Source organism: Crocodylus siamensis, chromosome 6 (assembly GCF_052110815.1).
Source record: "Crocodylus siamensis isolate JL-2025a chromosome 6, ASM5211081v1, whole genome shotgun sequence".
In the NCBI taxonomy this organism is placed as follows: Eukaryota; Metazoa; Chordata; order Crocodylia; family Crocodylidae; genus Crocodylus; species Crocodylus siamensis.
In genome coordinates, this window is record NC_143400.1 from 87402494 (window position 1) to 87429931 (window position 27438).

A 27438-nucleotide genomic window follows, 5' to 3' on the forward strand; every position below is an offset into this window, starting at 1 on the left:
GTCTGAAGTGTCCTAGATTTTCAGCTCATAGTCAAACAGTCCCTGAACCGAGAGCTTACATGAAGGTTGAAAAGTGTGTACATAACATTTTCACACTTCTTGGTTTCAACTAAGATGGAAGGCAGGGGCAACAAAATAGCCCTATGAAAATATTTAGCTTTTTCTCTGAGCTAATTTTCCCAGCTGATCTAAGTTTGTGTCCCATATTGTCCACAGTTTATTTCTATTTCTTTCTTTATTTCTACCTCTGCTTCTACCTCCACAGTTCCCCAAAAAACATCATTTGTATGGATTCAAGTGAAAGTTGTGTTTTGGCTTAAAGGATTTCTAGAAATGTAGTCCCAGTTCTACTACACAGTGCAGTAAAAATAGACTTTCCTGCACTTTTGGATGCAATATTTGATAGATTTTTTGTATATTCATGCATAAAAGGCTTTTTAATATATATAATACTATAGCTTATAAATTATATATTATAGCTTCAAATGTTATCTAAACCTCATAAACTATAGACATGCTTTCCCCTGAATGACACTTTATCAAAACCTATCCTAATACATCTCTGTATTTTTTGTTGTTGTTGATAATATACCAGTTGTTATAGGATGATTAAATTGGCCATTGATTTTCTTTTGCAAGACTGAACTCCTTGTTTCCTTTAGAAAGGAAGATGGAGGGAGGATTTAGCATATCCGCTGGAAAGAGAAAAGGTCACTTTTCTTAAAGACGGTGCAATAGCATATGCTAGTCTTTACAGAGTTTGTTATAACCTTTAACTACAAGTCACTGACAAAAACAAGGCTTCCTCTTTTTCTGACTCACTCAGAGTACACAGCTACAGAATCACTTAAGCCTTTTGGGGGAGATTTGCAGATGTAAGCTTGCTTCCAAGTATATGTATGAATCCTTTTTAATGTTCCTTTCTTCACGTTGCTCCTTTTCCTCAAATGACACCCTTCTTTCTATGGAAAAAGTGGCATTTTCCTTCCTCCTTCAAATTCTTTTTTTCAATCCTTCTTCTCCTCCATTTTTCTGCTTTTCACCCTTAGGTTCCTGTCCTATACAACCTACAGCCCCATCTTGCCTTCTACAAAGCCAGTTCTTCAGTCACTGCAAGTCATTGTACAGTGTTTTACACCAACTAAACAGCTGGCCCTGAATTGTGTAGTGAATTATCTCTTTTGTGATGCAAGTTATTTCACAAGTCTATCATTATGACGGTATTTATTAGGCCAATGGGTGTACTACATGTGTGCTTTATTGTGCATTAGACAATTTAATCCACAATAAAGAATCACCATCGACATGTGCACCACAACTAGTGTACTGTGGATTAATTTACTCCAGTGGAGGATAGTCTCATCAGAAACAGGTACTGTCCTATGCCACAGTAAATTCCTGCACTTGAATGTACGTGCAGACAGTGATGTTGGAGTAGTTTACTCTGGCTCAAATTGAGCCAGAGTATATTCAGTTGCATTAATTGCTTGTGTAGATGTGACCAATGAGTATCACTCTCCTGTACTCCTGTTGTACTCCTTTGGGCATTCCTATAGTTCTGAATCTTTCTATCAATAATGAAAGCACCCACATTCATATTAGACAGGGTCTTCCAGAGTCGAGAGAAATGCTGATCTTAGCACCGTAACAGTTACTGACTGAAAGATGTAGTCAGTGCATTGAAACCAGTGATTCTCAACAAGGGTGTCACAAGATCCTTTCAAAGGAGATGCACAATATTAGCATTGTTAGGTATACAAAAACCTGCAAATGTTTCACAAGATAAACCCACAGTTTTCAAACTAGAATCCATAATGTCAAAAACGTTCTGACCCGTTGCAGATTTTCTAAGTTCTTTGCAACAGAAGACTTGCTATATTAGTTTGCTGAATTCAAAAAACAAGTAAAAATTAAGACCTGGCATTTTCTGAGAGGTGCCTTGAGGCTGAAACATTTGAGAACCACTGATTTGCACCATACCCAACTGTTAAATAGTATGTAATTTTTTTGCCTTATGTAATTTTCATAATATTCTGTGTATGCAGAATATAATGAAACAAGACTATAGGGAAAGCAGGTATGTCTGACCCATATAAAGTTAAAATGCTTTTCATGATCCTGTACCACAGAACTGGTTGTTGGTACCTTACTAGGAAGGACAATTTTAATATTTTATATATTTTTAGCATGAAGCTAACTTGTTTGAAATATTTTCTATTTTGGGGAAAACACAGCCAGGGAGGGGGAGGTATGGGAAATTCCAATGATTACATTTAAAAAAGCAAAGAGAAAGCTGGGAAATATTAAGGAAGGTTTAAATGGAGACTCTTATCAGTATTCCTAAAATATATACAGTAACATCTGTATTTATTACTGCTCCATCAAGGTACAATTTATGTAGATTGTCATATATGTAACTAATATTAATTTTTGTAAGATGTTTCATGGCATTGCTTAAAACAGGTTAGCTTCAGACATAAGCCAGATCATCTTCTGTTTAAGTCTTTATGTTCTGAAAATATATTCTTTCACTTTGAAGGATGCAGGAAGATCTAAATCGGCTTTGTTTGGGTTGCTGTCATTCCATTTAGTAGGGAGCTTGTATATCCAGTATTTCATGAATGACTTGTAATGCAATGGTAAAATGGGAGCAAAGGATTTTTTAACTGATCAATGGGGATTAATGCCATACTTTTAGCCCATAGGGACTCCATCTGATAGTTTATTGTGTACAAATCTCTAATTAAATCCATGCTACCAAATGGTGTAGCCCAGAATGAACTGTTAGCAAATCAAAAGCAACTGTAAACATAGTGCTGACAAAGAGTGTCAGCTTTAATCAGAGCTCTGGAGGATTAAAAGGTTTCATAAAAAGAACTGGTTAATAAGATGACCAGAGTTTGTGTGGATCTATGGGTGATGTCCTTATTTCAGCAGTATGCATGGTCCACGGTGGGATGTTAACAGTAGGTAGCAGCAGCAGCAGCAGTGAATAAATGACCAAGGTGTTGTAATGAGAACATTTCCTTGTTTCCAAATTATCCTTTAGTAACAGCTATGGCAGAAACAAAATATGGTTTTAATGTATGCAGCAGAATGGATAGCAGGTGTGTTTGTGCTTTCTGAATTTCCTGCTTGTAAGTGTAGCCTGATGGGTTTTCTTCCAAGTTCCACTTAGCAGGCACAAACAACAGCCAAAAAGAACACCAGACATTTCTGAGCTTTTCTTACCTACTAATGAAATGACTAATGCACTTGATCCAAAGTTTTACATGGACCTGTGGGGTGAAGCCCAGATCTAGCAAGTACATATATACCTGTTAGCTGAAGGTAGGATGCATGGGACATAAATCTTTGCGAGGGATTTGTTCAATAATTCTGTAATAAAGTTTAATAGTAAACATTGTGTCTGTAAAATCAAACACCCATTCTTCACAAGATTTTTTTTTATTAATACCACACTAGAACCTGAGAGTTTAGACCTTGTCCAAATAAGTACTTAAGTCTGGATGTAACTTACAGCAAAACAGTTAGGCCCTAATTTACAGGTGCAAAGGGATCAGATTGACTGTGAGCTTGGGATTCAGATCATGCCATATTGCCAATGCAGGAGGGGCCTGGAATCATGATCTCAGGCTCTCCCTGCACTGGCAGATTGGGTGCTCACCAGTTAGCCAAATGTTGACTGGCTCTGGGGACCCACAGGGCTGAGTGAGCCCCTCTTTGGCCCCTAGAGTTGACCAACAATCAGTTGATCACAGGGTTCGAATGACACTTTGACTCTTGGGGGTGTCTGCAAAAAAAAATTGGACTGCCCATCATAATGCCCTAATAAAATTGGAGACCCTGCATGTTATGATTTTCATATTGTACAGGGAGGCTCAGCCCCACCCCCCCTGAGCTCCCATCTAATTCAAACCCTAGTTGACCATGAGCAGATTGGGACTATCCTGGAGCATGGGTCCTGGGGCAGTGAAAATCTGCTTGCTGGAAGGAACTGCCACAGGGCGGTCCTTGCCAGCCAATAATCAACTGGGCCAGCCCAAGGTTTTGAGCCTGAGGGCCATCCTGATCTTGCATCAGTTGTTAGGAATCTCCCCAGGTTTTGAGCCCTGGGGCCAGATGACTACGCTGATAGGGACACCTTGAGGTTTGATCCCTGGCACCTCCCCTGATCTGCCATCAGCTGGCAGGTTGTGGCAGTGCACCTTTAAGGGCAGGAGTAGGCAACTGCCAGGTGCCTGATGAGGGTGGCCACTTTCAAAGATAGGCGAGAGAGGCAGCAGTCTGTGTTGAGCAGCCAAGGAGGCAACATTGGGCTGAGCTGCTCATGGAACACCTTGGAGGTAAGAGTGAGACTATGGGGATGGAAGAGGCCTCATTGGTCCTGGACATGACCTGAAACTGTACCCTGCCAGGATAGGGAGGCCTGGTGGGACTGTTGGTGGTGTGCCAACCCCACTTAAATACCAGGGCTGTGAACCTCCCTGGTGTAAGGTGGGTCAGGGTGCCTAAACCTCAGCCCCCACTTTTGGTGGGTTATTAAGAGGGAAGAGTGGGGCCAGGCATGGCTCCAGCTAACTGATCCGGCAGGGGTGTAAGACCCTGGAGGCCCCAAAGAGAGGGCAGTTGTGTGGCACAGAGAAGGGGCAGCTGTGGAGCCCTAGAGAAGGGGCAGTTGAGACCCTGAGAGATCAGGGGTATAGGTGGGCCTGCCCAGAGTAGGGTGAGTCCTTACAATCTTAAGGACCGGGCATAATTCAGGATTGAATAGGGCTGAAGGGATGGTCTGAAGAGCAGCCCCAAGGGGTGTGTTGAATAGGGCTGAAAGATGGCCAGAAGGGCAGCATATGGACCAGCCTCCACAAGATCTTGGTGTTGTGTATAAGAAGTACAGTGAGGAGCTAGGGCAAATTTGGCCCTCCGTTTGGTGAACTGGCTGTCACTACCCAGGTGAGGGTCATAGGAGAGGCCCAAGAGACTGCATGTCACCAGCCAAGGTGTAATTTGGATAAGCCTGGTGGCCAGAAGGGTCACTTCAGGAGAGAACAGGGCAGAGTGGAGGGGGCACAGTATGGTGCAGTAAGCAAGAGGCCCCAGTGAGAGGGGGCAGTGTGTGTGTATGTGTGTGTGTGGCCTGGTGGAGGACTAGGTTTGGTCCAGATTGAGGCTGAGAGTATAATAACATCTTGGATGCCATCTGCACGGCATGGGCCACAGTGTAGGGGAGCTACAGAGCCATGGATAGTGCCCCCTGGCATTGGGACATAGAATGGGCAGCCTTCTGCATTTACCACCAGTTTATTGTAATAGCAAAGTTGTGGCAGGAAAGACTGGGTAAACTGCCCTGAGTAGACAGGTGGGCAGGCTGACTTGAGCCTCAGCCCTGAGCTTGCCTTCGTCACACGGGAATCACCCTGGAGCTCAAGCCTTGGGGCCTTCTCTGCCAGCCAATGATCAGCTGATCAGAACCACTCTGGGCTCAAGCCCTGGGATGGGCTCTGCCACATGTTCAGTTTAAGGTGCAATGGAAACCAGCTACATGAATTATGTGTAAAAACTTTGTAGCTGGTTTCCTGTTTCATTGTGCAATTAATCCTCTGAATGTGTGGTCAGTTTTCACTTTAAAATGAGATTAATTATTGATTATCTCTTAGGTGTAATGTTTGCCTTGGGCTTGAGCCCCCTTGGGCATTTATACATATAACTTTTTGTTCCATGACACACCAGCTATCCACTGCTTCAGAGCAGACTTGATTAATCAGGTCTGCTCCACATGTGAGCTGATGTGCACTGTGCTGTGCCACATGGAGTTATATAGGTGGCAAAATGCGTGTCAGCGCACAGAAAATGGCAGCAGTGCACTTTTGAATTAAAGCACCTCCAAGGTTTTTTACTTCAAAAGCATGCTGCTGCCATTTTCTTTGCACTGATGCACATTTTACCACTTGTACAACTGCATGCATCGCAGCGCTGTGGCGCGTGCATGTGGAAAAAAACCCTTGATTTCAGTGAAGATACATGCTTAAGTCACTCCCATGTTTCATTCTTTGTGGACCTGAGTTTTCCTTATAGATCTGGATCCCACAACAATTAAAAAAAATTGCAATGATGTCCACAAGGTTAGGATTTCACCTTTTCTGTTGGTTGTCGAGCTTGCAACTAGATGGAACAAAATATCTGTCTGACTAAATTTTCTGCCACGTAGAGTCTGTGAAGTGTTAAAACCTTTGTCTGCAAACTTGTTGGGGTGCAAAGACTATCCTTTCTCTACCTTGCTATGTGCAGACTCAAGATACTTTCTTAGTAAATACCAAGCAATAAGGTGTATTATAACTTTAGAACCAATTAGCCCTCAGTATTTTGAATTCCCTCCCACACATTTCCTTGCTTTATTTTGTCTTTGTGACAAAGTATTTGGAATCTGACAGTGCTGTGCCATGAACACTTACATTATGGCCTCAAACTTGAGATCTCCTGGCCTGTTAACCATGTGCCTTAGCATCTGTGCCACCCCAACCCCTTCCCCTTCCCTCTCACTGATATGAATATGAACTTTGCATCCTGTGAGGTTATACACTTGCATGTCTAGTAGGTGGATTAGGATCTGGCCCACGTATGCTATGTTTTCCCTAAAGAAAAGTTTTCAGGACATGACCCTGCTTTCTCAAAAGTTTTGTGAAAGTGACGGAGAACTGGATTGGCTCTGTATCACAGTAAACAACATTTAAGAACCATCCGTTTGTTGTATAAATATTATGCTCTTACTTGATGCCTGTGGTTTTGAGTGAGAGACTGGACTATTGCTTATCTTTAAAAAAAAATGCCTAAATATTTACCTTCTTGAAGCCCTGGCTGGGATGTTTCCAACATGCCCATTTTGGATCCTTTGGTAAATTTATATTTATAAGCTTTCATGAAAGATTTAGTATTTTCTACAGTAAGACATGATATTTTAAAAAGACATTTTACTTTTAAAACACCAGCCTACACTGAATTTGTTATATCCATGTGACTATTTAATACTGCTGGCTAGCTGAATTAATGAGATAATTTGTTACCGGTGTGTGATTATTTATTGGTGCCAGTTGGTCATTGGTATGCAACTGTAATTTTAATTCATTGCCAGGAACCCTCAAGCATTCTATATGGAGTTTTGAATACTGAATTTGTTTGCATTGTTGGCTCATATGTCAGTACTAAACTAATCAAAAACAGTAGAATCCTTTTAATAAGCAATAACTATCACAGACCTACTGCCTACCCCTAAAAGTGCAGAATTAAAGGTGGAGTTTGCTTCAGTGCAAAGAGACTGCACAAGACTTTATGTACTATTGAAACCCTGGGAATAGAATCTAAGTGGTATATAAGTAGGATGACCATAGTATTTTTAAGGAAATCTGAGACACTGGCCCCACCTTCCAGGAACCAGTCCCCCCCCCCCCCCAAGTCAGTGGTGCTGCTGCAGGCAGAGGCAGATGGGTGAGTGCGCAGGGTGCACTCTGGCAGGGATACAGAGTAATAAGGTGCACCAGGCAGGTGGGTGGGCAGGCAGTGCTGGAGCAGGTGCCACCCCACTCACATGTGCCCAGCCCAGCTTCTTCTGAGCAGCAGCTAGAGGAGGGAGGCGTGGGGATACTGGGTTGGGCAACGCTTCTCCTGCTTGTGGCGGGGCAGGGCAGGATGTGTGGAGAGCACTGCCAAGAGTGTGGGGAGCTCTTATGTGTGTACATGCATGGTGTGTGTGTGTATGTGTTGTCCCTCTGACCATGGCACCCCCCCCTCGACTTTGGGGGTCGCTCATGCCACCCATCCCTAAGGCTGGCAGCAGACAAGTTCACCCTGTCAAATTCTTTTCTCAATATTTTTCTAACAGTGTTAGGACTCTCTCTTGGCATGGAGAAAAGGTTGGTTAGGGGGGTGTCACGTGTGAGTTGCCAGTGCTCACAGCAGCTTTCTTCCCTGCCCCAGCCCATGCTCTCCTGTCCCAGACAGGAGAAGTGGTGCCCAGCCCATCCTACCACTGCTCAGGAGGAGCCTGGCCAGGTATGTACAGGGAGCAGCAGCAGCGGTGCCTTCCCACCCGCCTGCCTGATGCACCATGGTGCTCCACCTCCTTGCCGGATCATGCCCATACCCCAGCAATTTTGGGCCTTTTTAAATGTTCACCAACCAGCCAAGACACCAGGTCAGCCTACGAAATCTGGGACTGCTTGGCCAAACAGGGACGTACAATCACTCTACTTATAGGTCTTGTTAGATGGTCTTCATTTAACCCCAAATGAATGAACAATAAAAAAAATGCCTTTCAATTTAAAGCTTTACTGAGCTGTCATTTAGTTTCATTCAAGCAGAGATTCCATAGGAAAATTACTTTATCATATATTGTAAAAATAATGATATTTGGTAAGAGGATTCCTCAGAAAAGCCATAAGTAAGTTTTTGCTACGAGATGGAGGAATTGTGGGGCTGTCCAGTTGGCTTTGTGTGGTCGTTGTTCAAATCTATGTAGGCCAGGTGTTCAAAAGTGCTTAGTTCCAGCACTACACATCCAAGCAGAAGAGGTGATTTCTTTTGAAAATATGGCCATATGTGGATATCAATATTTTTTAAGTATGTGTCTTGTTATTAGAGAAAGTTCTATATATCCTGCATGGTAAGGATACTTAAAGTATAATCAAAAGCCTAGCGCACACTGGTAGCTCTGTTCTAACTGTTTTTTCTTTTATTATGATGGCCCACAGGTTATGATTATCATCTTAAACCAACCACCTCCTGCTGATTCTTATTACATAATGAATATCCATGTTTATTTCCCAAACAGTTACATTTCTATTCTGTAAAGATCCTCTGAAAGCTCTGTTGTATAATTTGAACGACTAGTACCATTTTCAAAAGGAGGCTCCTCCATAGTCCACGTATTGGCAAAATTCCCAGTGAAGTCAGTCTGAGCTTTATTGGCTTCTGCTCCACTGTGTGAGCTCTCAGTCCTGATCCCACTGAAAGTCAATGGCAAAACTCCGACTGAGCCAACTAAGCAGTACACAGAGCAATGTAACTGAAGCAGTTTTTTGAGATGTACAAGTTTAACCAATGTCAGTCACTGGAAGGGGAGTTTTCAAAGACACGTATAGGTTCTTGTGCTGAACTCTCACTTTCAGGATGACTTGTGTGCAAATGGAAGTAATTAAGGGATACACAGAGTATTTTTAAGTTAACTTTTCATGGACCGATATTTTTAAGAGCACTAAGTCACACGAGACTTGAATGTTTTGGCTTGGAGTGATGTTGCAAGTTTTGCACGTGCATATATCAGGAGCCAAAGCTTATATCTAGAATCTTACAAATTTACAGCCTGATCCAGCAGACCAAGCCCTTTAACTTTTCCCTTTCTAACATAGCCCAGAGCAAAATTTTTACAACCCTGTTATATAAAACTCCTAAATATACATTTTTATACAGTGCTGACGCTACAGTTTCTAGGGTTACAGAATGGCACCTGTATGCACTTGCAGGATGAAATGTTTTTAAGATGGAAGAATTTTGTGGTGAATAATAATTGGGAGCCCCTTATTCCTATTCAGAATGATGGTTCAGTTTTGATTGATTATTCTAGCCCTTTAGAATTTTTATTATCCAATTAGAATACTGTATTCCCACCATCAATTGAGATTTAAAATAATACATATAAAACACAGGCAGGTTAAGATCATTTAATTAGCACTAAATATTGAAAAAATACACACTAAGGAGTCTATCCATTATTCGCCTAGATAGGATAGCCTGAATATAAAAATTAGGTATTCCATATCCTAGATCTTAACAAGATTAAAACAGATTAAATCTTTTAATCCTTATATCTAATCTCTATCTTGCATTTAAGTTTATGAACAATTCTAATGGGTGCCGATGCTTTAATAGCCTGTTGTTTGCAAACGAGAGTTTTGTTTTTCGTTGCAGAAAAGCACAGCCACATGGGATCTTCTGAGTGATCCAAATAAATACCTACTATATTAATGAAGCTTATTTGCATGGTAAACACTTTTATTTTCCATTGTCCTTTGGAATCTCTTGTCTCAGCTTTTCATTTGTAGAATAAACACAAAACTGCAAATAGGATTTTTTTCTATAGAAACTGGTTTTATCTAAGAGCATTGAAGATCAAAGTGCTAATGTTTTATGAATTTCCCCATGCAGATGTTCATGTTTATGTAAAGTACATGGTTATAAAGAGGCAAGAACAGGTATAATATTATATGAAGGGGAGAGGGAAAGAACTGTTTTTTGATCCACTTCCAATTTCCTCTGAGACTTGTGTATTTTTAAAGAAATGCATGCATAGGATTTAATCCTGCAGGGGACTGAAGCACCTCCTCAAAGGGGTGATTGTTTCAGCTCCCACTGATTACAATAGGCATATGGATTTGCTTTAAAGGAGTCATTAGCTTCAACCTCACCTGGCCTTACTACTTGCCACCAGACATAATTCATCCCCAAATTCTAATTCTTGGGAATGGGAAAACAGTTACACAGGTTTGTGCATATGCACAAGTTTCAGTTAATTTTTGTGCTTTCTCATAAATAAATACCTTGCTATTATTTCAAATTATTTTTATTTGCATTCAGAGAGACGCAAGATTATAAGGCCAGAAGTGATAGTCTACTCTGAGTGCTGGTATTATAAAGGTCCTGAAATAATTCCCATTTAAACTAAAGCAGAAGATTATAGTGGCACCTGAAGTTCTAGCAAGGTTGAGGCAATAAGGCCCATGCCGGCAATGTAAGAGACCGTTGCTTGGAAGACTATATTGTCTAAACAGACTAGACGAATTGTAGTAGAAAGGAAGTGTTATTGTTATTCACGTGTAGGAGCTAGACAACTGAGCAACAGAAGTCCTTATCCAAAGACCAAAATCAAGTCAATGGTTGCCTATACACATGCTCCTTTGTGTTCTAGTTAGAGTGGGTTGGAACAGGCATGATCAATCAAGTCTGCTTCACATTCTAATTAGAAAACTCCAGCGTCACTGCACGCTGCATGGTGTATTAATTCACCATGCATTTTAAAATGGCCAAGGTTTAGATAAAGCATCACACAGACATTTTTAAACATGGGGGCTTAATACACATGACGCTGCAGCATGTTAATTCGAGCAGCTGCCCAGGAACCGCTCTAATTAAAATGCCCCGCTGCCACCCCTGAGCATGCGTATTGGCAGCCAATGATTCCAGTGGATTCTGAACTGGCAAAAGAGCAGTAAAGGCCTGATTAAAAAAAAAATCAATTATGCACATGCTTGATTTAAATATACAGTTAAGTGATTTGGTAGACCTACTTGCCTAAAGCCACACAGAAATGTGTAATACAGCTGGGAAGTTAACCACATCTTCAGAACTGCCCCTGAATGCATTCCCCTCAGGTCCATCTTTCCTCTTACTTTACCACCAATAAAATGAAGCTCACAACCCTTATTTGTTCATATAGTAGTATTTGGTCATTAAAGTAGGGAATGTATGAAAATATGCCCTGTGTATTTCAGTTAAGGATCTTATGTATAGCTGATAAAAATTAAGGTAATTCATCCCTCTGTTTCAATGGGCTTTGAATAAGGCCCTGAAGAGTTTTCATAATTGATACATTTCTAAAATAGATCCATTTTGTAAATGGCTCTCTACCACATAAATATTGTTTCCGCAAGTTTGAAACACTCTGAAATAAGTCACGAGGTCTCTCTGAGTAATACACATCAAAAAAGGTCATAATAAGGGACATGTAAAAAGTTGGTTCTTCAGGTGCATCTTATGTACACCAGTCTAAAGGCAAATTTCCCCCCAGCTATCGGTATTGCCCAGCTCTGTTACGCATTCTGTTCTGGGAATCTCTGTAACGTCAGCAGGATTCTCGGAGGGGTGCATTGGACAAGGAATGGAGAATTTGACAGTAGGGACAATAGCTAATCCAATAACACTGGACGGCTCACAAACTATTTAAAATAAACTACCTTATTACCAGACATTGTAAAAGCAGGCTCATGTTTCAATATAATATTATTTAATATTTGTGAGTCCTTGTGATGGATCAGTATCCCCTTGTGCTGGGCATTGTACGAGCGCAGGACACAAAGACAGCGCATATCCCAATGAATTTATACTCTAGCCAAGATTTTTTGGGACAGGAGACAGAGCTCAGGTACAGAGAGCTATTAATCCAACTGTGTGAAGGCCATTACACAGAGGTGCGCTGTAGACGGAGAAGGAAAGAGCCCTGTAGAAGTAAGAGGAGGCATGAGGAGGGGTCTATAGTAGATGTGATGATTTAATGATTGGAGAGTAGGCAGGGAACTGGGAACTGCCAGTATCGTGAAAGCCAAAGACAAGACTTCAAAAAAAGGGGGGAGAAAAAAAGGAACATAGGCAGTGTTGTCAAAAGCAGCTGATATGTGAAGGAGGATAACCTGACTCTGCACGTATCAAAATACAGGGAGAGAAAGAAACCAATTCAAAAGCTTCTGCTGTGTGGGAACCAAGGACTTTGCAAATTCTCTCTCCAGTCTGTCAAAGGGAGTGGGTGGAAAGAAAAGCATCGCTGGAACCGGAACAATTTAGCTTCTATTCCCATCTATGCAAGAGAAGGACAACCTACCCTTTCACCTGTCAACCCGACTCTCTCGGTGCTGGGAGAAACATGAGAATCTTTCCCTTGCCCAGGATGTTTCAGTCGTTTCTGTGGGTAAGGGAGGTCTCAGGTTCAAACTAGTTTCTTCTCCCCTCAAAACCCAGCTTGCCTGAGAGCTATATATTACTCAGTAAACAAATTAAGTTTAATAAAAGCTCCCCATAAAGTAATGTTGAGGGTTTAACTATCCATGCAAGGCAGGAAATTGAAAGTTTGGGGCTTAACGCCATGTTTTAATATGGTGTGGTATATTACAAGTGACACCCAACACAATGAGTGATCTGAAGCTCTTGGTACACTGAGCTGTGGTATGGAAGCAGAACAGGTTTCATTAAACTCAGACTTTCAGCCTTGACTCTTGTTATTGCCATTTAAGTTCTATCCTTAGCATTATTAGGCAGTAAAAAAGTCTTTGTGGCAGGGTCCAAAAACCAAAGCTTGCTTAAGTGGGTGACAAATCATTTAAAAAAAAATATTGTGCCTTTAATATGATTCACAGAGATGTCAGTGGTCAAGCACTGCTGTATTTCAGTTTTTCCTGTGTAAAAGATACATTTTTGTTATAAGGAGCCTTTCACTTCTCTGGTTATGGAAAGCCACATCTTTGATTTTATAACAAATGTGTGGGAGGATTTTCAGTTTAATTGTATTGAAAGTAACATAGTGTCCAAGTAATAACAGGGATTTCTGAAGTTTATCCTATGGTAGGCAAGACCCTTCTGAAAATGAAGCTGGTAATTCTCTTCTGGTTTTTTTTTGGTAAGTCTACTTGCATCTCTGTCTACTTCTGGCTTGGTGATTCCTCCCACCACCTATCTGTAGGTGACTTAGGCTGATTTCCAGAGAAACCTGCATTTCCCTTAACTCCCATTCTATACAATCTGCCAACATCTGCATTTACTGGCAAAACTGCTAATCTCTTTTCCTAATTTGTTAGCCCTCATTTAAATTTGTTGACCCAGACTCTAGTCCTGAGTCCTAGTTTCAGATTCTAGGAAGGGCTTCTTTGGCTCAAATAAATGTCTCAGATTCTACTTGCTTGATCCCAGTTTTGGTTCCCTTCTCCTATTTTAAGTTAATTTTCCAAAAATATGCTGCAATGATCAGTCATAATCCCTTGACTACTAAAGAAAGATTTGGAACAATGTACTCTGAGTCCCATATCACTTTGAAGACTTTCCTGTCACCAATGGGTGTTCAGCTCTCTTCTGCCAGCAAAATGGTTTGATGATGACTGGAATCTGTTTGGGGCAGTGGCAATGCCTTCCTTCAGTATTTGTACAGTGCAGCACTTTGGCTCCTATAAATAATAATAATGGATGTAAATCTAATAAAGCCCTTAAGTGGTTGGGGCAATAAAGAATAATGACTGAGAAATCTGGGAATTTTAAAATATTTTCACTCCTCCCAAGAGAGACCTTCCATGGTGTCCTATAAAAACAAACCCTTTACCACTGCCAAAGAAATGACTAATACGACCTATACAGTATAACCTCATATACCTGGCATGCTTGGGACTGAGCACCTGCTGAAAATTTGAAAAAGCTTTATTTCTGAAAACAGAGCCGGGGTGCAGGCCTAGCAGTGGCCAGTCCTGGAACAGCAGCCACACGTGGAACGGTAGCACAGGGTGGCGGATGGTGGTGGCAGCCACTGTGTGCAAGCTTCCCCCTCTGCTGCTCTGGGACCGGCTGCTGTTCTTCGGTGTTTACAAAGTGCCAGATTTTCAATATCCGGATTTATGAGGTTATCCTGTATTACTAAATTATCATGGGCATGCGTGAAGCTCTAGCTATGTGTATCCTAGTTAATGTACAGATGTGATGGATCAGATTTAGTAGGTAGCCATCAATGCTTCTGGATCACAGTGTAAGTGTGAGAGCTTATTAGGACCTTCAACGCATCTAGCTAGGCAGGAATTGAGGCTACTGAGACAGTATCCAAAGGCCAAACAAAGTCCAGACATCTGGTGCCTCAGTGTCTGTAGTTATATGCACACCCAGGAATCAAACCTGGATCTCCTACGTGGTAGACAAGGATTCTACTACTGAGCCACAACAGCAGGTTAGGTCACGTTTAGTTCTTGGGGAAAGGAGGTCATGGAGATGTACCACTGCTCTACCGAATGCATTCTTTGCAGAGAGCAAAAAATAAGCCCTTTCTTAGAAAAATGGCTCATCTCAATATGCATCTGCAATGAACAATACTGCCATCTAGTGATAAAATTCTAATCCTGCATTTTAACTCAAAGTTAGCTCTGGATGGTGGGTTATAAAAAAAAAAAAAGGAAAAAAGGAGATACTATTTTGTATTAAACAGGGTGCCTCTACAACAGATGCTACAGTGCAGCTATTGTACCATAGCTCATTGCTATCATGCAGTAGCATTGCTGGGTACTAAACATGCAGAGATGATACTGCATAGTAGGGTCAGGAAAAAACCATGTGGTGATGGTAGCACACAGTAGGGCTGTACGAAGCTTCGGGTGCTGGTTCAGTTTGGGGGAGATACAGCCCAATTCGGCAGCTGAATCTCTGAATCCAAATTGAATTGGAAGACCAATAAAAAGATATAAATCAATTTGGAAAAGATTCAGAGAGCTTCAGAGACTTGGGCAGTCCTTGCTCGTAGCCACAGGGAGCTGGACCTGGACTCGGTGCTGGGAAGTAGGCGGTGGGAGGGGAGGGGACCATGGTGGGACCCCCACCAGGCCCCATCCCCTGCCTGCTCCCCCAGCCCCTCTGAGTGCCCCCCAAACACTGCCTGCTCTCCCAGCCCCATCAATGGCTTCCCTGACCAGCCTCAGTGTCCCAGCTCTTTAAAAAAAAAGCCCCACACTCACTGGCTCCTGCCAGGCAGGGGGCGAACCCCACTAGCCCCCACTGCCCCACACTGTGTGGAGGGCTCTGCCACAAGCCCCGCCCATCCTCTGCCCACTCTCCCAGCCTGGTCCATGGCTGCCCCGCTTGGCCCCAGTGTCCCAGCACTTTTTAAAAGCCCTGCATTCACCAGCTGCTGCTAGGTGGTGGGGGCAATCCCCGCTGCCCCTCACTGTCCAGTGCTGCATGGGGAGGGCCTCTGCCACAAGCCCCCATCACCCGCCCACTCTCCCAGCCCAGTCAATGGCTGCTCCACCTAGCCCCAGTGTCCTGGCTCTTTTGGGAAAAAAAAAATGCCCCACACTCACTGGTTGCTGCAGTGGGCATCACACCTCTGGGGGTCATGGCAGAGGTCGACCCACATGCAGCACAGCCCAGTGGGGGGGCAGTGGGGATTGCCCCACCTGGCAGCAGCCAGTGAGTGTGAGCTTTTTTTTTTTAAGTGCTGGGATGCTGGAGCCAGGTGGAGCAGCCACTGATGGGGCTGGGAGAGTGGGTAGGGGATGGGACCTGTTTGATTCATAGATTTGGTGGAATCTCCAAATCAGATTCAGCTGAATTGACTTGGGACAGTGATTCAAATCACTGAACTGAGCCTCTGTCCCCTGAATCGGGCAAATCTGAATCCAAAGTGAATACTAGCCACTTTGCACAGGCCTACTGCACAGTAATGATGGTTACAGTGCAGTCATTTTGTACTTGCTTATGGAGTCATTCAGTACCTGCATTTAGTACTTATGCAAATACTAAATGACTGCACAGTAACAACTGCACAGGTAGATGCAGCCACAGTATCCTTATTTATTTGTATAATAAACTGTTCACAGGTCCAGGTATTTGAGTAGGTTTTTTTACTAGAGTAGGATAACCAACTTGTGAATTTTTTGACTGAAATGGTTCACACAAGAGGGATGTTCCATTGCTGACTCTATTTGGAAATCCCAAGCTGTCAAACATCACTGCAGGGTGGTGGTTTCCTTTTACTGTTCCTAAATGTCCCTTATGAATGTCTTTCAATATCTTTGATTGTCGCTTAGCAGAGATGATTACCCCAAAATCCCATCTACGGCCTTCTTGGTGAAGGAAGGTCAGTTTTATCCTTTGGAAAAAAAAATTATGGTGGCCCTATGGTGTTATTTCCACCCATTGGTTCCAGAGCTGGAGAATATACAGGGAATTTATTTCCAGCTCCAACTAGTAGAAAACCTTCCCTCTGTGACTTGTTAAACAAACCCCAGCACCCACCAGTTGACTCCTGCTGGAAGACAACAGTGATATGACTTTCAGAGTGATGTATTTAATACCATATGAATGTTCCTAACCAGAAACAACACCCAGTGCTGAAAATTAACTTTCTTCTCTGAAAAGCAATGGTTATCTTGGATGCTAAATGAGCAATTAGACAGTCTGTGGCCATTTAGCAGAATATATTTAAAAGCATAACGGTGAAATTTCTTTAATCTAAACATCAATGTAAAAGGTGATAAAAAGACCTTCACTCCTAGAAGAAAGGTCCTTCTTTACCAATTATAACATGTTTTTGCTTATTTTTTATTTTAGGCAGAAAATGCAGAAACTCTTTCCTATTGAACTGGGATGAGCAAAATATGGCCTGTGGGCTGTATCTGGCCCATGGGTGTGCAGTGTGGGCAGCAGCTCTCGGTTCAGCCAGAAGCAGCCCTGTCCTCCATGCAGCAGGCCCTGGCTGAGCCATGCTCAGACTCTGGCTTCAGCTCTGACCTCTGCTGGAGCCACAGGGGATGGTGGGCAGAAGCAGCCCTGCCTGCCTGGCGCCACATGGCAGGTCCTGGGCAAGCCGTGTTTGGGCTTTGGGGCCCCTGCTCAGGATGGGTTAGCAGCACCCCACCTACCTATGGTCCAGGAGCCCATGGCGGTGACTTGAACACTCACAGGGAAGCCCCTCTGAATGACCAGAGCCCGAGTTGGAAATGAGCTTGTCAAAGAAGAGGAACAACAGAGATGATGCCCAACTTCAGTTTTCTCATTAATGCACAGCAGAGGCTTCTTCCTTCCCACTGGGAATGTTTCTTTGTTTTTCTTTAACCTAATGTTTAATATACAACAGTAAGACTTTATTTTGGGCTATTATGCAACTGCCTGTCTATATGCCACTCAAAAAAACCATAAATCAAAACAAAAATTAATTTTTAAAATAAAATTAAAATATTTTATAGTAGATGCTTGATTCTTAGTATATGATTTGTTTTTTTTATCTAAAATGTGTTAAAATGATAGCCATTAATTTTGTATGCTGCTCTCAACAGGTCACCAAAATTGTTAAGTGGCCCTCCAGCAAAAAAACTTGCCTCCCACTTACTTTGGAAGCTGATGCCAGACAAACTTATAATAGAAGTTTATCTGAGGTTTTAATAGAAATTTTAGGCAGAAAAATTAGTAGGTTTTTTTTTAGTAGTGTGAGAGCAATATTGTAGTTATGATGGCCTAGAAATTTTGTGAAAGGCAAGGACCAACTGCACAGTTGGGATAGAGTTAGATAAGCTTTCAAATGCAAGACATTCCTTCGGTCGGATCAGAAGCTAGGCTTAGCATAGTAAAAACCAGTTTCAGGAATAGGTGAGTGAACTGGCCAAGGGTATCAGACAGAAAATTAGCAAAAGAAAATAAGATAATTACTGGGAGATGAACACCTATCAAGAAGGTAGGTCAGTCTCACTTTTCACATGTGGAAAGAACTAAAGAGTCAGGCATATTATAATGTGCCATAGAACTAAAATAGCTTTTGGTTCTTAGTGTCCAGCCAGCTGATGAATTTTTGTTCCTAAATTTCCTTTTAAAGGTGCTAGGTAGATTTCCCTCAAGTATGAAGATAGTGAGGTCAGAGACAGAGTGGTTGCTCTGTGAGAAATGTGCTCCGAATGGTGTATTTGGGCACCTATACATGTGACGGACCTCTGCTCCAATACATGCTAACTAACACACGGTGCAGCAGACTAGCTCAATCTGCTGGACTATGCTAAGTAAGGCATTCCAGAAACCTCCATGTCACATGTATTCCTCATCCCCACATTTCAAAATGGTGGTGGGGGCACTTCAATGAAAACTCATTGAATGAGCTTTCGTTGAAGTGCCCCCACCACCATTTGAAGCGTGGGACACTGAATACAGGTGCTTCTGCAGGCACTTTAAGTAGAACAGCTCTCAGAGCTGCTCTAATTAAAGCAGCACCCTGTCCACCCCACAGCATGTGTATAGACACCCTATTTTTTCAGACACCCTTTTTTTTTTTTTGGTAAGGGTTCATTCTGGTGCAGTTTCCCTCATGAACTTGCCATGAGGGCATTTGGTGCATTATATCACATTTTGGGAAAGGTGAGTATAGGAACCATGGATTATGATGATTTTGTTATGGGAAGTGTTGATTATAGTTTCAGCAGAGGTGTGTTGACAGACTAAGCATTTCTTGTCAAAGCAAGGCTGTGTCCCACTTGATGTCTCTTGGAATATGAGGAGTTTGCTTTGGATGTTGATGACTTAGGCAAGGGTAGGGGTTTGTTTGAAACCCAGGACCAGAGAGGCTGGGAATATTTATCTCACGGTCTGGTCTTTGTCAGTTAGACAGGTTTTATAATGCAAGACTTTTTTCATTACTTGCACTTTAAAAAAAAACACTAGATGATCAAATGTTCCATTCTACAATCTAAGGCCCTATGAGTCCCTAGATATAGGAAAGTCCCATAGAAGGTCACAGCTTGGGAATAACTCAAAAGCCATCTTCAAAGGCAAACTAGGGTTCTCTAGGTTCTCCTGTTCAAAGGTTACTTCTGTGAAGAGCAATTTCTTTTTTTCTTTTCTTTTTTTTTTTTAGGAAGGCACAAGCATATCTTGCTGCCTGGATATGCTTTTTCTCAGTACTGGCCATGTCTACACGGGATGCTGACTATGCAGTCACTACTGTGAAGTCATATAAGTACTTGTATACACAAGTACTAAATGACTGTGCAGTAACTGGAGTTAATATTAATAATTATGATTATGATTATTATAATAATGAGAAGCCAGCGTTCCCCGACGGCAGGCCCACTGGGCATTCGCGTAGTTTAAAAGGGCCCGCCAAACAGGGGGGAAAAAACAAAACAAAAACCACACTCAGGTAGGCTCTGGAGCGGTGAGAGACATGCGGGTGAAGCCCGCTGCGCCCCCACTCCCCCGAAGCTCCCCAGACACCCCCTCAGCAGCCGCCGAGCCCCCTGCCAACCCCCAGCACAGCTGGAGGTGAGCGGGCTCATGGTGGGAGGGGGTTAACTCCTCGCTTGCTGGGAGGAGGCCGCTGCCTGGTGCCGGGCTGCCCAGGCCCCTACTTGGCCCAGCCCCCCAGGGAGCCACGCGACCGGAGCCACGTGAACAGGCTGCGTAAACAGGCGCTCGAGTTAGCGCAGAGTTCGCGCAGGGGAGGGCGTGGGAGGGCACGAGACCCTGCCTGCGACCCCCACCAGCCATAGCCAGCCCCAGCCATAGCCAGCCTACCAGAGGCATGACACGGATGGGCACGCGCCGCACCCCGAGGGTCCCCTTGGGCTCTACAGCCCCTCCACTGGGCACCTCAGAGATGGCCGCCCGGACGGAGCCCATGGTTCCAGGCTCCACGCAGATGGAGCCCCTGGCTCTTGGCTGCGGGGACTGCCTGTCCCTTTTTCAGGCTCTGGGGCCCGGGAGCATGGCCACCTCCCCTTGCGGGATCTGCTCCTTACTGGGGTCTCTGGCGCGCCAGCTGGAGGAGCTCCAGGCCACAGTCCAGAGACTGCGTGCCATCAGGGACTGTGAGCAGGAGATAGACTCCTACTGCCAGGCCCTTCTCCCCCAGGAGCCACAGGGGAGAGCTCCATCTCCCTCCGCGACTAAGGAGGACTCTGGGACCTCCTGCTCTGCCCAGTCAGGGGCATGGACCAAGGTGGTCAAGGGCCTCAAGGCCCGCCGCACCAAGGCCACTGCCCCGCCGGAGCTTAGCAACAGGTTCGCACCTCTTGCAGCCCCAGCAGAGCCCACGCAGTTGCCAGCTCCCACAGGCAACCCAGGCTTGACCGCAGCTACTGGCCCCTGCTCTCCCCAAGACAAAGTGAAAGGTGTTTGTTGTGGGAGACTCCATCCTGTGGGGCACTGAGGGGGCAATCTGCCGCCCCGACCCCTTAGCCCGGGAAGTCTGCATCCCGGGGCCCACATCCGAGACATTGCGGAGAGGATCCCGCAGCTCCTCGGGCCACAGACCACTACCCCATGCTCCTTATTCACATGGGCACCAATGACACGGCTTGGAGCACCCCCAGCCAGGTCATGAGGCGCTACAGGGAGTTGGGAGTGGGGCTTAGGGGTCTGGGAGCTCAGGTGGTGTTTTCGTCGATCCTCCCAGTCTCGGGCTATGGGCTGAGGAGGGAGAGAAGGATCCACGCGGTGAACCAAAGACTGCGGAGCTGGTGTTATCCGGAAGGCTTTGGCTTCCATGACCACAGCCCGCTCTTTCGTGAGAGAGGAAGCGAGCTGCTGGGAAGAGATGGCCTCCACCTCTCTCCCCTGGGGAGGAGGCTCTTCTCAGCCAGGCTGGCTGACCTGCTCCATCGGGCTTTAAACTAAGCCCGCTGGGGGATGGGGGAACTACTGCCCCGGTGGCCCGCTGAACAGCCCTTGCAAAGCCAGCGGACCAAGGCCCTTACGGGGCACTTAAGGGAGCCCACCCCACCCCAGCCCTGGCACAATCTGTGGGCAAGGCAAGAGCCCCCAAGGGCAAACTTGGCTGCCTGTACACTAATGCCAGGAGCCTGGGCAACAAGCAGGAGGAGCTCATCCTCCTGCTCAGTGCAAAGAAATATGATGTCATTGGGATAACGGAGACCTGGTGGGACTCCACCCGTGACTGGACCACGGGTATAGAGGGCTATACCCTATACAGGAGGGATCGTGTTGACAAAAGGGGCGGGGATGTAGCTCTCTATGTGAAGGAAAGCTACATGTCCCTGCAAGCTGATGTTGGTGACCGGCATGGACAGCTAGAGACCCTCTGGGTAAAAATTTGTGGGGAATTCAGCACAGGGGACACAACATTGGGAGTCTACTACAGACCTCCCACTCAAAGTCCCGAGCTTGACCAGGAGTTCGCCCGGGAACTGACTGAGGCCACTTGCTCCAGGACCTTGGTTGTCATGGGTGACTTCAATTACCCGGACATCTCGTGGAAAGATCACTCAGCTAAATCTGAGCGGGCGCAAAGCTTTCTCTCGTGTGTGGATGACCTCTACCTGACTCAAGAAGTCTATGGGCCAACGAGAGGCAAAGCACTGCTTGACCTGGTACTGGCTACGGGGGACAACCTAATCGGCAACCTAGTGATCGATGGGAAGTTGGGTGACAGCGACCACGAGCTGATCACCTTCACCATCTGCCATAAAGCTGGCAAGTCAGTCAGCAACACAGAAGTCCTTGACTTCAGAAAAGCCGACTTTGATAAGCTCAAGAGGCTAGTCGGTTAGGCCCTCAGGGACCATGACCCCAGGGAGATGGGAGTTCAAGAAGAGTGGTTGCTTCTCAAGGAAGCGATCCTCAGTGCACAAGCTAAATCTATTCCAACACGGAGGAAAAGCAGCAAGAAGGCACAGCAGCCCTCCTGGCTCTCCAGAGACCTAGCGGACCTACTGTGGCTAAAAAGGAAAGCCTACAAAGGATGGAGGACAGGATTCACCTCCAAGGAGGATTACTCTGCGCTGGTCCGGTCCTGCAGGGAGCAAACCAGGAAAGCCAAGGCTGCAACTGAACTCCAACTAGCTTCAGGCATCAAGGACAACAAAAAATCCTTTTTCAGATATGTGGGGAGCCGGAGGAAAAGCAAGGGCAATGTTGGACCCCTGCTAAACCAGATGGGGCAACTGACAACTGACGCCCTGGAAAAAGCCAACCTATTAAATAGGTACTTTGCGTCAGTCTTTCATCAGTCACACGGGATGCCCACGCCTGCTATGGGACTGGGAAATCTGGGTGAGGGGGATCCCCTACCCTCCATCAATGCTGACCTCGTGAAGGAACACCTTGAGAAGCTGGATACCTTCAAGTCAGCTGGCCCTGACAATCTGCACCCCAGGGTACTCAAGGAGCTGGCGAACGTCATAGCCCAGCCCCTGGCACGGGTCTTTGAAAACTCCTGGCGCTCTGGTGTAGTGCCCGAAGACTGGAAGAAGGCCAATGTGGTGCTGATCTTCAAGAAAGGGAGGAGAGTGGAGCTGGCTAACTACAGGCCCATTAGCCTGACTTCTATCCTGGGGAAGATCTTAGAAAAGTTTATTAAGGAGGCCATCCTTGAGGGACTGGCCCAGGCTAACATTCTAAGGGACAGCCAGCACAGGTTTGTGGCGGGTAGGTCTTGTTTGACCAATCTCATTTCCTTCTATGACCAGGTGACCTATCACCTGGACAAGGGAGAAGAGATTGATGTCATATATCTTGACTTCAAAACAGCTTTTGATGTGGTATCCCATGATCACCACTTGGCCAAACTGGCCAGTTGTGGCCTTGGCTCCACCATGATCCGCTGGCTGGGAAATTGGCTCCGTGGTCAGACCCAGAGGGTTGTGATTGATGGCAGTCACTCATCATGGTGCCCTGTGACCAGTGGGGTCCCTCAAGGCTCTGTCCTGGGACCCATACTGTTCAACATCTTCATTCACGATGTGGACATTGAAGTCAGGAGTGGATTGGCCAAGTTCGCCGATGACACCAAACTTTGGGGCAAAGCATCCACGCCAGAAGATAGGCGGGTGATCCAGGCTGACCTGGACAAGCTCAGCAAATGGGCAGACGAGAACCTCATGGTGTTTAACACCGAAAAATGCAAGGTTCTCCACCTTGGGAGGAAAAACCTGCAGCACCCTTATAGGCTCGGCAGTGCTACGTTGGTTAGCATTACAGAAGAAAGAGACTTGGGGGTCATCATTGACCACAAGATGAACATGAGCCTCCAATGCTGCGGCTAGTAAAGCTACCAAAATGCCGGCGTGCATCCATAGATGCTTCTTGAGCAAATCCTGGGACGTCATTCTCCCCTTGTACTCGGCCTTGGTGAGGCCGCAGCTGGAGTACTGCGTCCAGTTTTGGGCTCCAGAATTCAAAAAGGATGTGGAGAAGCTTGAGAGAGTCCAGAGGAGAGCCACGCACATGATCAGAGGTCAGGAAAACAGATCTTACGATGACAGGCTGAGAACCATGGGACTCTTTAGCCTGGAAAAGCGCAGGCTCAGGGGTGATCTGATGGCCACCTATAAGTTTATCAGGGGTGACCACCAGGATCTGGGGGAACGTCTGTTCACCAGAGCGCCCCAAGGGATGACGAGGTTGAACGGTCACAAACTCCTGCAAGACCGTTTCAGGCTGGACATAAGGAAGAATTTCTTTACTGTCCGAGCCCCCAAGGTCTGGAACAGTCTGGCAGCGGAGGTGGTTCAAGTACCTACATTGAACACCTTCAAGAGTAAATTGGATGCTTATCTTGCTGGGCTCCTATGACCCCAGCTGACTTCCTTCCCTTTGGGCAGGGGGCTGGACTGGATGATCTCCCGAGGTCCCTTCCAGCCCTAATGTCTATGAAATCTATGAAATCTATGAAACTTTTGCAGCAGCAGGACATTGGCTGCTGTGGTCTCCCTGCTTTACCTCTGGCAGGTTAGGATGTTATATCTTTTGTTGTGTCAGGGTTGACTGTGTAATTTTGCTAAGATGTAGACAGTGAATTTGTATAGCTCCTTCTATAGAAGATACTTCTGAGGTACAGATGCCTAGTGAAATTCATCACCATTCTTTGCCTGTTCCATGAGAGTATGCAAGTGGTGTTTCTCAGTAATGGATCTGTCACAGCTCCTCAAATGAGCTTCACTTCAAGTGCCCCCACCACCATTTTTAAGCTTCAGGACACTAATGCATGAAACGTGGCGGTGCTTTTATTAAAGCGGTTCCAACAGGCACTCTAATTAAGGCACTCTCCCCACCCCCAGCCCCTGGAGCATGTGTAAAAGTGCCTTTGAGGTTAAAATGGGAGTTAAGCAAAGCTGTGTCATGGCTCCAACTCTCTTCTTGATATTCTGTGATGCTACACCTTACCGCAATGCTACATCTGACTACCAATAAGCTTCTAGTCAGAGTGGTGCTAAACTACTGAATGGATGGTAAGCTATTTCATCTCAGCCAACTCTGAGCCAAAATCAAGACTATCCTAACCTCAATCAATGAGCTCCAGTACGTTGAGGATGCTGTAGTATGTGCTTACTCCGAAGCAGATGTTCAAGCAGTTGTCAACGTCTTTACTGAAGCATACAAAAAATGGGATTCACACTTAACATTTAGAAGACTAAGATTCTCCACCAACAAGCAGTCCCCAGCTCTGGGATTTCAGATGTATGGTGAGACTGGAGGATGTTGACTATACCTCAGAAGCCATCTCTCGTAGAAGGCTGACATCAACAAAGAAATCTAATACCACCTCAAATGTACAAGTGCAGCCTCTGGACGCCTAGGGAAACAGGTATTCAAAGATCACAACATCAGACTCAAAACCAAGCTCATGTTTTATCAAGAAGTTATGATCCCTACCTTATTGTATGGAGCTGAGATATGGACAACATACAGGAGACACCTCGAGTTGCTGGAGAAATACTATCAAACCACCTTTGGAAGATCCTTCCAATTCAGTGGGAAGACAAATGCACCAACATTAGTGTCCTCTCAAAACCAAACACCATGAGCATTGAGGTGATGATCATTCAACATCAACTTCGCTGGGCTGGCCACATCAGCTGGATGTCTGACTCCAGACTCCCAAAACAGGTTCCTTTTCCTCCCAGCTCAGTCAAGCCACATGCTGAAGAGGAGGGCAGAGAAAGCATTTCAAGGATGTCCTCAAAGCCAGCTTCAAAAAATTCAACATTAACATCAACTCATGGGAGGCTATTGCCTAGGACCACCCCAAATGGAGGAAGAGTTTGCTGCAAGGATCTCAGTACTCTGAACCCTCATGATGACAACAGGAGACAGAAAAGTGGGAGCAGCAGAAACAGCATGTTACAGACTGAATCGGGAATCCAGAGCCATCCACCCTGCAAAGAAACATGTGCCCAAGTTGAAATAGAAACGGTTGATCCTGGATTGGCCTTGTCAGCCATCTTTGGACCCACAGATAAGATGATCATGGAAGACAATTATCCTCAACTGTCAGGGTTTGCTGATAATAGGATGGTTTGGATGGGGACGATTCTGCCTTAAGTAGGTTGTTGGACTAGAAGACCTTTGGAAGTCCCTTCCAGCCCTACTTCTCTATGATTCTGTGACTTTATGTTGCTATATCATGTGATATCCTTTTAATATTTTCCACTGTATTATTGTTTGTTGGTCTAATTGGAGTTCCTTTGTCTGATAATCTCTTTCTATATATTTGTCTATCACTGAACATTTATGGTAAAACAAATATATCATTATGAAAAATGTTATCCATAGACAATTTGAAGAATTTAGGTGTACTATTGTGAGGACCAAAGTTCATAGTCTAACTGAAGAAACTAGCCAAGTCCTTTATTTGGTCTTAGTTGATTTTCCTGTCACTGGGATGTTATTAAAGCAGCAGTATGCCCCAGCATAGGAACTGTAAATTTTTTCTTGTTACCTTTTGCTTGATATACACACAAACACATACATATATAGTATATATTGCTGATGCAATACTCAAAGGGAAACAATTGTAGCAGAACAGACATTTTGATGTGTTTATTGTCAGGAGCTGTCATGATTCATCTTTGCATGAGCATCTGCATATATGCATCTGCCAAACCTATTTTACTAAAAGCTTGTTCCCAGCCAAACAAATTCTCACTCCAAGAGAACAGCACATTGACTGGCATGTAGGGAAGGATCAATTATTATTTTAATGTCTCCACAGATATGCACTTTTCCACACTCCCCTTCTGTAATAGATGTAGCTACTGTAGGCCACTCAAATGTAGTTGGAGAAATGCATCTTGACGCCCATCTTGCTGGGGTCATGTGACCCCAATAATCTTCCCTGCCCAAGTGCAGGGGGGCTGGACCCAATGAACTTGTAAGGTCCCTTTCAGCCCCTAACCTCTATGAATCTATGAAATTATTCCTGCACCTTTATAGTACAGCATCTGTTCTGTGAAATAGATTAAATAAATGGTGCCATGCCAATTTAGCTGGCCTCTGTGGTCTTTCTTGCCCTATGACTTTTCCAAGTACTTATTTCATGGCATTGCATTCAGTTCTGCCCCCAGGGATAACTGGTGTCCCAATCAATGACTTTATCTTATGAGGATCAATCTTGATCTTGCTGAGTCTTTCTGTACTAAAATGAGGTAAGGCTGGATGAAGCTTCCAAAAACTCTAATAGTTATTGATGTCCCATGGATATCATTTCTATTGTTTTTCCCTGCATTTACTTTCAACATCAGTTGTTGCTCTTGCAACCACATGACAGTGTTCAAAGTAGTATTCCAGTAGTGAAAAAAGTAAATTACATTTTAACAGACTGAATGTTCAAATATTGTGCCAAACATATATGTTTTCCTTAAGTTCAATATCTTTCACAAACAGTATAGCTCTATTCAGTGGCACATTCAGTTCCTGACTCTCAAAGCATTTTACAAACATTATGGAGAAGGCCTCCAAAGAGCCTTTTTGATATAGGGAAGTTTGTTATCCTTTTAGATGGGTAACCCGAGGCCTACTGGTTCCAGACATTCAGTATGTCAAGTGCTTGTAGCCCCTGATGGAGTCAACAGAACAGTGGTTCTCAACCTTTTTAGACTCACAACACCCCTCGTTAGACACAAGGCATCCCTTAGGAAATGCTAGCTCTTAGCT